At 34.4% G+C, this 9,676-nt stretch overlaps 1 pseudogene; it reads right to left on the bottom strand.

The window, feature by feature from the left end:
- Positions 1–863: 863 nt before the first annotated feature.
- LOC104656896 lies at positions 864–2,088 on the bottom strand (annotated as a pseudogene).
- Between the last annotated feature and the right edge of the window lie 7,588 nt (positions 2,089–9,676).

The raw sequence follows: 9,676 nt of genomic DNA, 5'->3' as shown, positions 1-9,676 counted from the left end.
CTATATCTAGTCATAACATATATCTATGTTTATTTAACTTTAATTTAATGCTTTCACATTACTCTTCAGAATACCTGGGCCAATTTAAACTCCCAAGAGTAATGTCTACAATTTTTCACATCACTAATTCTCAGGCAGCACTTGCATTATATAACTTTTGCATCGTTGCCACTGTAATAATTGCAAATTAATACGTCTTTTTCATAATAACCTTCTTTTGAGTCTTCACTTCTGTGAAATAATGGTTCACAACTTTTGCTCATTTTTTCCTGTTTTGATTTGCTGTCATTGTATTATAGATTAGCAAGAATTCTTTGTATATTCTGATATTAGACATTTGTGGTTTTAGATATTGCAAATAATTTCTGGAAATAATAAATTGGCTTCTCAACTTTGTTCATTGTGTCCTTTTGTTGACAGAAAGCCTGTATTAGATGTTATAGAATCTATGAGCAATTCATCTTTGTTAACATTTATTAACCTGTTAACTTTATTATTATTATTATTATTTTATTAATTTTTCCTGGTTGCCTATCTTGATTTATATTGTAAAGCTTCCATATTTGCTTTAATTAATTAACATATAATTACCATACATGAGAAATAATGTTATAATGACAAGAATAGTTTCTGTAATTAAATATGGATCAAAAAATGAAGAAATGACTTTAGACAAGTAGCTTGAATGAAATTACAAAGTGGAGTGCATTAAAAAATACCAGCAGTAAAATCTCTGAATAATTAAAATGACAGGCTAAAAATTTTTTTTAAAAAGTGTTTTTTTTTTTTTTTTTTTTTTTTTTTTTTTTTTTTTTTAGAAAATACTAATTTGCTGCTGGCACTGTGTATTCTTCTTCTTTGTTTTAATGGATGACTTGCAGGTACATCTTCCGGCTTGTCCCGTGGAGGCTTTGGCAGATGAAATTACCTGTTTAAGTTTATTCCAAATTAAATTCGTTGCTGTATTCAATGAGTCATCGTGCATATCCACTTTAGATACATCTGGTAACAGAGGTCCAGTCATAACCTCATTACTACTGGAGCTTGTTTCAAGAAAAGCTCCAAGTTTATGATCGTCTTCTCTTCTTCTTTTGTGCTCCTGCAGTTGTGTTATCCTAGGCATAAATCTGTCAACTGCCTCTGAAGGAGTAATAGCCTTTTGTGCACCAGGGTAGGCCACTGAGTTTTTAAAAGTGTTTATTTGTGTTTTCTGCAAAGAGTCATTGTGGTTATAATGCCCCATTGTTTTACCATGGTTTCTACCATCCTTAGAGGCGTTTGATGCTCTGTCAACATGCCCCCTGGATGAACACATACATTTTGAGGAGAAATAACATAAAGGCAATTCACGGGAATATGGAAGATAAGGATTTGAGTTCCCCACAGACGTGTTCACAGCAGCTGTACAAAATCCAGACATCTCTGAGTGGAAGTCTTGTCTAAAATTCTCTGTGTCTTTATGCTCTGTCACCAATTTCTTTGTCATGTAATGGTCTTTATATTACAATTTAAAAGGTGAGGGAAAGGAAAACAGAAGTGACTTATTTATTGTTTTCATCATTCAGAATCATATAATTTAAACAATCACTTAAAAATGTTAACAATTCTACTCCAAAACATTTATTCCTTGAGAAAGGGAATATATTCACGTGGCTTAAAACCTTTATTTTCTTTTTTTTTTTTTTTTTTTTTCTAGTTTCTTCAACTGTTACAAATTCTGGAGCATAGCACACATGAAGCAATCCACTGAGAAAACTCTGTTCATCCATTTTTCTCTTGGCTCTCCTTGCACTTTTTAAGTTTATAAATTTAATAAGATAAACTTCAGTAAAGTCTTCTGGTGGGTATTCATCTAGAGCATTGTACTGTTCATTTGCACCATACAAAGTGAATCGCTCAACTATTTCCTTCATGGCTCCCACAGCAGGACCTCCTTGTATTAATAAGTACTGAGATTCCAAATTGATTGTATTATACTTTGACAGCACCAGGCCATCCTCCCTCCCCGTATTTGGCCCACGTGTTGCATGCTGCCCTCCAGACCTGGTGGTCAAATAAATTCCCTAGCTCCCCGCTGCTCGACGCCATCTTGCCTGCTTTGATCCTCCCTCTGTTAACTTTAAAGACTTATCTTTCACAATGATAACTTTTTTTGAAGTGTACCTTTTTGTACAGCACGAGATAGAAATCCAGTTTTATTTTCTCCATAAAGTGAGCCAGTATTCATACATCATCAACTAAATACTCAGTTTTTGGCACATTGATCCATATACTATTTAAATACATGATTTTCTTTTCAGAAAAGCAGCAAGCTAGAAGGCAATGAAGTGACATTTATAAAATGCTGGAAAAAATATGTGTGTCGTGTATATATATTTTTTCAGACAGATACCAAGGGCCTTTACTGCACGAGGCATACTCTGTAAGAAAGATTTAACATTTCTTTCTTTCTTTTTTTTTTTTTTTTTTTTGAGACAGGGTCTCACTCTGTCACCAAGACTGGAGTGCAGTGGCGCAACCTCAACTCACTGCAACCTCTGCCTCCTGGGTTCAAGTGATTTTTGTGCCTCAGCCTCCTAAGATTTAACATTTCTTTGGATATTTTTGTGTGAAACAGTGTAAATATTATTTAAATGTAGACTATGATTAATTAAATATGTATTTTGTAAGCCCTAAATCAACCACAAAATTTTCTTAAAAATAATGAAGTCAACATAGGTAATAAGAGGCAGTAAAAGTATTGACCAATTAATCTAAAAAAAAAAAAAGAAAAAGAAAAAAGGAGAGCAATATTTTTAAAAGAACACAAGGAACAAATAGAAAACGGCTGTCACAATGGTAAATTTTAACCAACCATATCAATAATGATGTTAAATGTGAATGACCTAAGTACACCAATTAAAAGATGGAAATTGTTAGATTGAATTAAAAAAAACAAATTACACTATCTGCTATCTATAAGAAACCTTTTTCAAATATGAAGTTAAGGAAAGGATGCAAGCAAAATGAAAGGCAAAAGATATTGTATGTGTTACACCTGAATTGTGTCCCTCAAAATTATGTATGTTGAGACCCTAATTCCCAATATTACTGTATTTGGAGATAGGACTGTTAACAGGTAAATAAGATCAAGTGAGGCCATAAGGATAGGGTCCTAATCCTGTGGGATTGGTGGACATACAGGAAGAGGGAGAGAGATCTCTTTCTCCTTTTCCATGCACGTGAGCATGGAAAGGCAATGCAAACACACCGCGAGAAAATTGTCATCTGTAAGCCAGGAAGAGGGCTCTCGTCAGAACTCAAGCTTGCCAACATATCAGATTTCTGGCCTCCAGAACTACGAGAAAATAAATTTCTGTGCTTTATCCATCCAGTCTCTGATATTTTGTTATGGCAGTCTGGGCAGACTAAGTCACCATACAAACCTTGACTAAAAGAAAACTTAAGTAGCTATGTTAATATCAGATAAACTTCAGAACAAAGAATATTATCAGAGATAAATAGGGTTATTATATGATGAAAAAGGGATCGATTTTCCAAGATGTGACAATTTTAAGCATTTTGCACTGAAAAACAGAGTTTCAAAATATATTTATAAAAAAGAACTGAAATCCCAGCACTTTGGGAGGCCAAGGAGGGTGCATCACCTGAGGTCAGGGTTTGAGACCAGCCAGGCCAACATGGTGAAACCCCATCTCTACTAAAAATACAAAAATTAGCTGGGTGTGGTGGTGCACACCTGTAGTTCCAGTTATTCTGGAAGCTGAGACAAGAGAATTGTTTGAACCCGGGAGGTGGAGATTGCAGTGAGCCACGATTGCACCATTGCACTCCAGCCTGGGTGACAGTGAGGCTCCATCTCAAACAAACAAACAAACAAAAAAGAACTGAAAGAATTGGAAAAATGCACAATTCCAGTTGAAGACTTTGATATTTTAATCTCACTATCAGTAATGGATAGAACAAAGTGTACAGAAAATTGCTAAGCATGTAGAAGACTTAAACAATACTGTCAACAAACTGAAGTAATAACATTTATAGATCACTATACCCAACAAAAACAAAAATACATAATATTCTTTAAAACAGAGAACTTTTACCAAGATACAGCTTATTCTGAATCATAAAACAAATCTAAAATTTAAAGGAATTAAAAGTATACAAAGTATGTTCACAGCTAATAACCAAATTAAATTAGACATGATGAACAGAAAGAGCTAAACCACCACCAATATTTGGACTTCAAGTAACATACTTCTAACTAACACATGGGTCAAGAGGAAGCCTCAGGGAAAAAAAAAAAAAAATATATATATATATATATACGTATATATATATACGTATATATATATATATATAGAGAGAGAGAGAGAGAGAGAGAACTAAATAAAATGAAAATGCAATATATCAAAATTTTGGGGATGCAGTTAAAAGTAGATGAAGAGTTGAGATCAGTATGCTTCTGCCTTAAGAACTACCTTGCTTAGTTTCCAAATGTCTGGGGATTTTGTGATTACCTTTGTTGTTGTTGTTTTTTCCTAGTAGAATTCCTTTGGGGTTAGAAAACATTTTCTGTGTAACTTCAGTATAATATTTTTTGAGATTTGCATTATAACTCAGCATGTATTCAATCATTTTGTACATCCTGTATACATTTGAAAGGAACACATACTTTTCAGTATTGCATTGTCTGTCAACTAGGTCAGGTATGTGAATTACTTTAACTATTCTGTATACCTCATGATTTCATGCCTGCTTGTGCTACCATTTAATGAGTGGTTTATTAAATGTTTATGATTGTACATTTGTTTAGGATTATATCTTGTTTTATTTCTCCTTTGGCACTTCATTTTTGGGCAATCTACTTAATGTATGCATTTAGCTCTCATAAGCTCAAAATTAGACTTTTATTTTCAAGTAGTCATTTACAGTTTTTCCTATTAGTCCCTTAAGTCTAGGCTGCCTTCATAGTTTTAAGTTATTGACATTTCTCTATGATTTGTTTCAAGAAGAAAAGCAGCAAATTAAGCTAGTTCTCTGTTTGTCAGGAACCAGAAGCCAAGAAGTTTTGTTTTTAGACATCTCCTAATAACTCATTAGCAATTAGTTGTATTTGCAAATATGTATTACACACACACATATATATATATACACATATATATGTATACATGTATAGATATGTCTGTATATATAGAAGCATTGACATTGTTTTTTACATATATAACTTACTGTCCTGGCTTACTATTTTGGCACAAAATGGTATGACTTTTTAACCCATGTATAGTATCCTGCTAAAAGTTTTTGTAGTTTTTATAGGAAAATGATCAAAATGTAGGACTGAGTTACAAAGGCTATTACTTGAATTTGTGATTGGCCTGATGCCTTTCCATAAGTAGACATTTCCTTGAATTGCAAGCAATAATTGGACACTAGAGAGCTATTATTTGTGAGGCCTCTAAGTAAATTTTGTTTTAATGCAAAGCCAAAGTGGAGTGCTGGTAAAGGGTATCTGGAAATATGGTTCAACATATCTGGATGTAGTGGTTTTGTATGGAAAACACATTTCCTTTGCACTAGGGCATAGCATCTAAAAAGTTGGCTATATGTATAATCCTTGATACTTCTGGATGATATCATTATCAGTGATAAAAAAAAATAAGTGCATTAACATCTCCAAAGCAGTGCACTATGTTTCTTGCCTTTTCATTTTTTATGTTTCCAACATTTTATTGTATAGGATTCTATTGCAATTTTAAGTACACAATTAGGAGGCATTATTTAGGAGGCATTATTTGTGGATTGGTTTGAAATGTTTTTTTGAAACATAAAAGAATTACTAACTAACTGGCTTGGGATTGAGAGTTTTACGTGTTTTTCCTGCTTCTCCTCCCCTATAACTAAATAGTCTATCAGGATAAAATCTAAAGGATGATATTGAGGTCAGCTAACTGTAGTATATCTATTTCTGGATCCCAGATGGTAAATTTAGGGATCTGAGGAAAATAGTCTGATAAGAGTTGAAAAATTAAAGGTGATATAAGAGAAAGTTAATGCATTGAATGTGTCTCAACAAGAACTTTTTTTTGGAAGTGAGAACTCATGATTTATTTAGACTCTCCGAGGCTCTTTTTAAACAAAATGTTAGATCGTCTAATCATTTAACAAATATAATTTAGACATGTATAATTAACAGTATCAACCTTCTATTAATATCAAACTTGATAAAAAATGAATTGAGTTAAAACAATACTTTGTGTGAGTTTGCATATGTGTGTGTGTGTGTTTAACAACTGGGTTGGGCACATATAGGGGTAATAAAGTATAAAACTGTTAATTTTCTGTCTCTCAACATTAAGAGACAGCTCAATACTTGATAGCCTCTTTGATCTTGTATTTGGTTATGTTTATTTTTTCCAGTTGTTGTTTCATCTCCATCTTGCAAATGCCTCTTTTCTTTTGGGCACCAGAAGTTATTTTATTTCTGAGGGCAAAATGTACATTTTCAAACCAACTCTGAATTTTTTTAGAATCCCATAGTTTAGTATAGATTTATTTATTTATACCAAAAAGTAGTCTTGTTCTAAAACTGCTACTTATTCTACTGATTTTCCTTGGTGTCTGACTTTTGGTCTACCACAATCCACTAGGATTAATTTCCTTGGGCTGCTATAACAAATTACCATAAACTGGGTGGCTGACAAACAACAGATCTTTATTTCTCACAGTTCTAGATGGTGGGAAGTCCAAGATCAAAGCACTAGCAGATTCTGTGTCTGGTGAGGGCTCACTCTTCTGGTTCACAGATGGTATCTTATTCCCGTATCCTCATATGGTGGAAGTGGCAAAGAAGCTACCTCAGGCCCCTTTTATAAACGTACTAATCCCATTTATGTGAACTCCACCCTCATGACCTAATTGCTACCCAGGTGCCACACCTCTTAACATCACTACATTAAGGATTAGGTTTCAATATACAAATTACAAGGGATCACAAGCATTCAGACCATAGCAGTTACCTTCCAGTGTGCTCTGCGTGTATTATCAATGCAATAGTTTCCTTTTCAGAAGGTCCCCTCTGGAATCTATCTCATATTTTCAGGCCCTGTTTGGAACTCTGGCACTTTGTTGTTGTTTTAATTTAATTTAATTTTAAGTTCTGGGAAACATGTTCAGGACCTGTAGGTTTGATCCCCTGTGAACTCTGCTTTTAAATCAATGATTATACCGTAAGATCTGGTTTTGCTGATAATTCAGCTATGGTTGGTTCAACTAGCCTTATGCCAATGACAGCCTTATGACAATGTGCTAATGCTGATGTTTCTACTTACAAGTCTGTTTTGATCTGACAACTTATTCCAACAGATTGTGAAGGCATTATAATTTATGTGTGTGTGTGTATTTATTTCTTGAAAATACATCATTAAACATTTTAGCACAAAAAGTAACTGGTACTTTCTTATGGTTTAGGTTGATACAAAAGTAATTGTGTGTGTGTGTGTGTGTGTGTGTGTGTGTGTTTTCATTAAAAGTCATGGGAAAAACTGCAATTACTTTTGCCCCAACCTAATACTTTTAAACCCTTACTCTATTGTATTTTGGGCCTAATAAGAATTAAAATTCCTGTGCTATATTTTTTCAAGTCTATCTGTGGTTGGAAGAAACCATCTGGGCAGCAATAATTCTTTATTTTTCCTTATCTTCTTCCCTCTCCTACTTGTTCTATTTTCCATTATATTCATGTTAAATGCATAATGCTGAGGGGTTTCTTTCTTTTTTTTTCTTTTCTTTTCTTTTCTTTTTTTTATTATACTTTAAGTTCTAGGGTACATGTGCACAACATGCAGGTTTGTTACACAGGTATACATGTGCCATGTTGGCTTGCTGCACCCAACAACTTGTCATTTACATTAGGTATTTCTCCTAATGCTATCCCTCCCCCAGTCCTCCACTCCGCAACAGGCCCTGGTGTGTGATGTTCCCCACCCTGTGTCTATGTGTTCTCATTGTTCAATTCCCATCTATGACTGAGAACATGCAGTGTTTGGTTTTCTGTACTTGTGATAGTTTGCTGAGAATGATGGTTTCCAGCTTCATCCATGTCTCTGCAAAGGACAAGAACTCATCCTTTTTTATGGCTGCATAGTATTCCATGGTGGATATGTGCCACATTTTCTTAATCCAGTCTATCCTTGATGGACATTTGGGTTGGTTTCACATCTTTGCTGTTGTGAATAGTGCTGCAATAAATATACATGTGCATGTGTCTTTATAGTAGCACGATTTATAATCATTTGGGTGTATACCCAGTAATGGGATCGCTGGGTTAAATTGTATTTCTAGTTCTAGATCCTTGAGGAATGGCCACACTGTCTTCCACAATGGTTGAATTACTTTACACTCCCATCAACAGTGTAAAAGCATTCCTATTCCTCCACATCCTCTCCAGGATCTGTTGTTTCCTGACTTTTTAATGATTGCCATTCCAGCTGGCATGAGATGGTATCTCATTGTGGTTTTGACATGCATTTCTCTGAACACCACTGATGATGAGCATTTTTTTCATGTTTTTGTTGGCTGCATAAATATCTTCTTTTGAGAAGTGTCTTTTTTTTTTTTTTTTTTTTTTTTTTTTGACGCAGTTGTCTCTTTTTTTCTTGTACATTTGTTTAAGTTCTTTGTAGACTATGGATATTAGCCCTTTGTCAGATGAATAGATTGCAAAAAATTTCTCCCATTCTGTAGGTTGCCTGTTCACTCTAATGATAGTTTCTTTTGCTGTGCAGAAGCTCTTTAGTCTAATTAGATCCCATTTGTCAATTTTGGCTTTCATTGCCGTTCCTTTTGGTGCTTTAGACATGTAGCCCTTGCCCATGCCTATGTCCTGAATGATATTACCTAGGTTTTCTTCCAGGGTTTTTATGGTATTAGGTCTAACATTTAAGTCTCTAATCCATATTGAATTAATTTTCTTATAAGGAGTAAGGAAAGGATCCAGTTTCAGCTTTCTAATTACAGCTAGGCAATTTTCCCAGCACCATTTATTAAATAGGAAATACTTTCCCCATTTCTTGTATTTCTCGGTTTGTCGAAGATCAGATGGCTGTAGATGTGTGGTGTTATTTCTGAGGGCTCTGTTCTGTTCCATTGGTCTATATCTTTGTTTTGGTACGAGTACCATGCTGTTTTGGTTACTGTAGCCTTGTAGTATAGTTTGAAGTCAGGTATCGTGATGTCTCCAGCTTTGTTCTTTTGACTTAGGATTGTCTTGGCAATGCGGGCTCTTTTTTGGTTTCATATGAACTTTAAAGCAGTTTTTTTCCAATTCTGTGAAGAAACTCATTGGTAGCTTGATGGGGATGGCATTGAATCTATAAATTACCTTGGGCAGTATGGCCATTTTAATGATATTGATTCTTCCTATCCATGAGCATGGTATGCTCTTCCATTTGTTTGTGTCCTCTTTTATTTCACTGAGCAGTGGTCTGTAGTTCTCCTTGAAGAGGTCCTTTACATCCCTTGTAAGTTGGATTTCTAGATATTTTATTGTCTTTGAAGCAATTGTAAATGGAATTTCATTCATGATTTGGCTCTCTGTTTGTCTGTTACTGGTGCATAAGAATGCTTGTGATTTTTGCACATTGATTTTGTATCCTGAGACTTTGCTGAAGTTGCTTAT

This window comes from Rhinopithecus roxellana, chromosome 2 (assembly GCF_007565055.1).
Source record: "Rhinopithecus roxellana isolate Shanxi Qingling chromosome 2, ASM756505v1, whole genome shotgun sequence".
Classification (NCBI taxonomy): domain Eukaryota; kingdom Metazoa; phylum Chordata; class Mammalia; order Primates; family Cercopithecidae; genus Rhinopithecus; species Rhinopithecus roxellana.
This window is presented reverse-complemented; position numbering and strand designations above follow the sequence as displayed.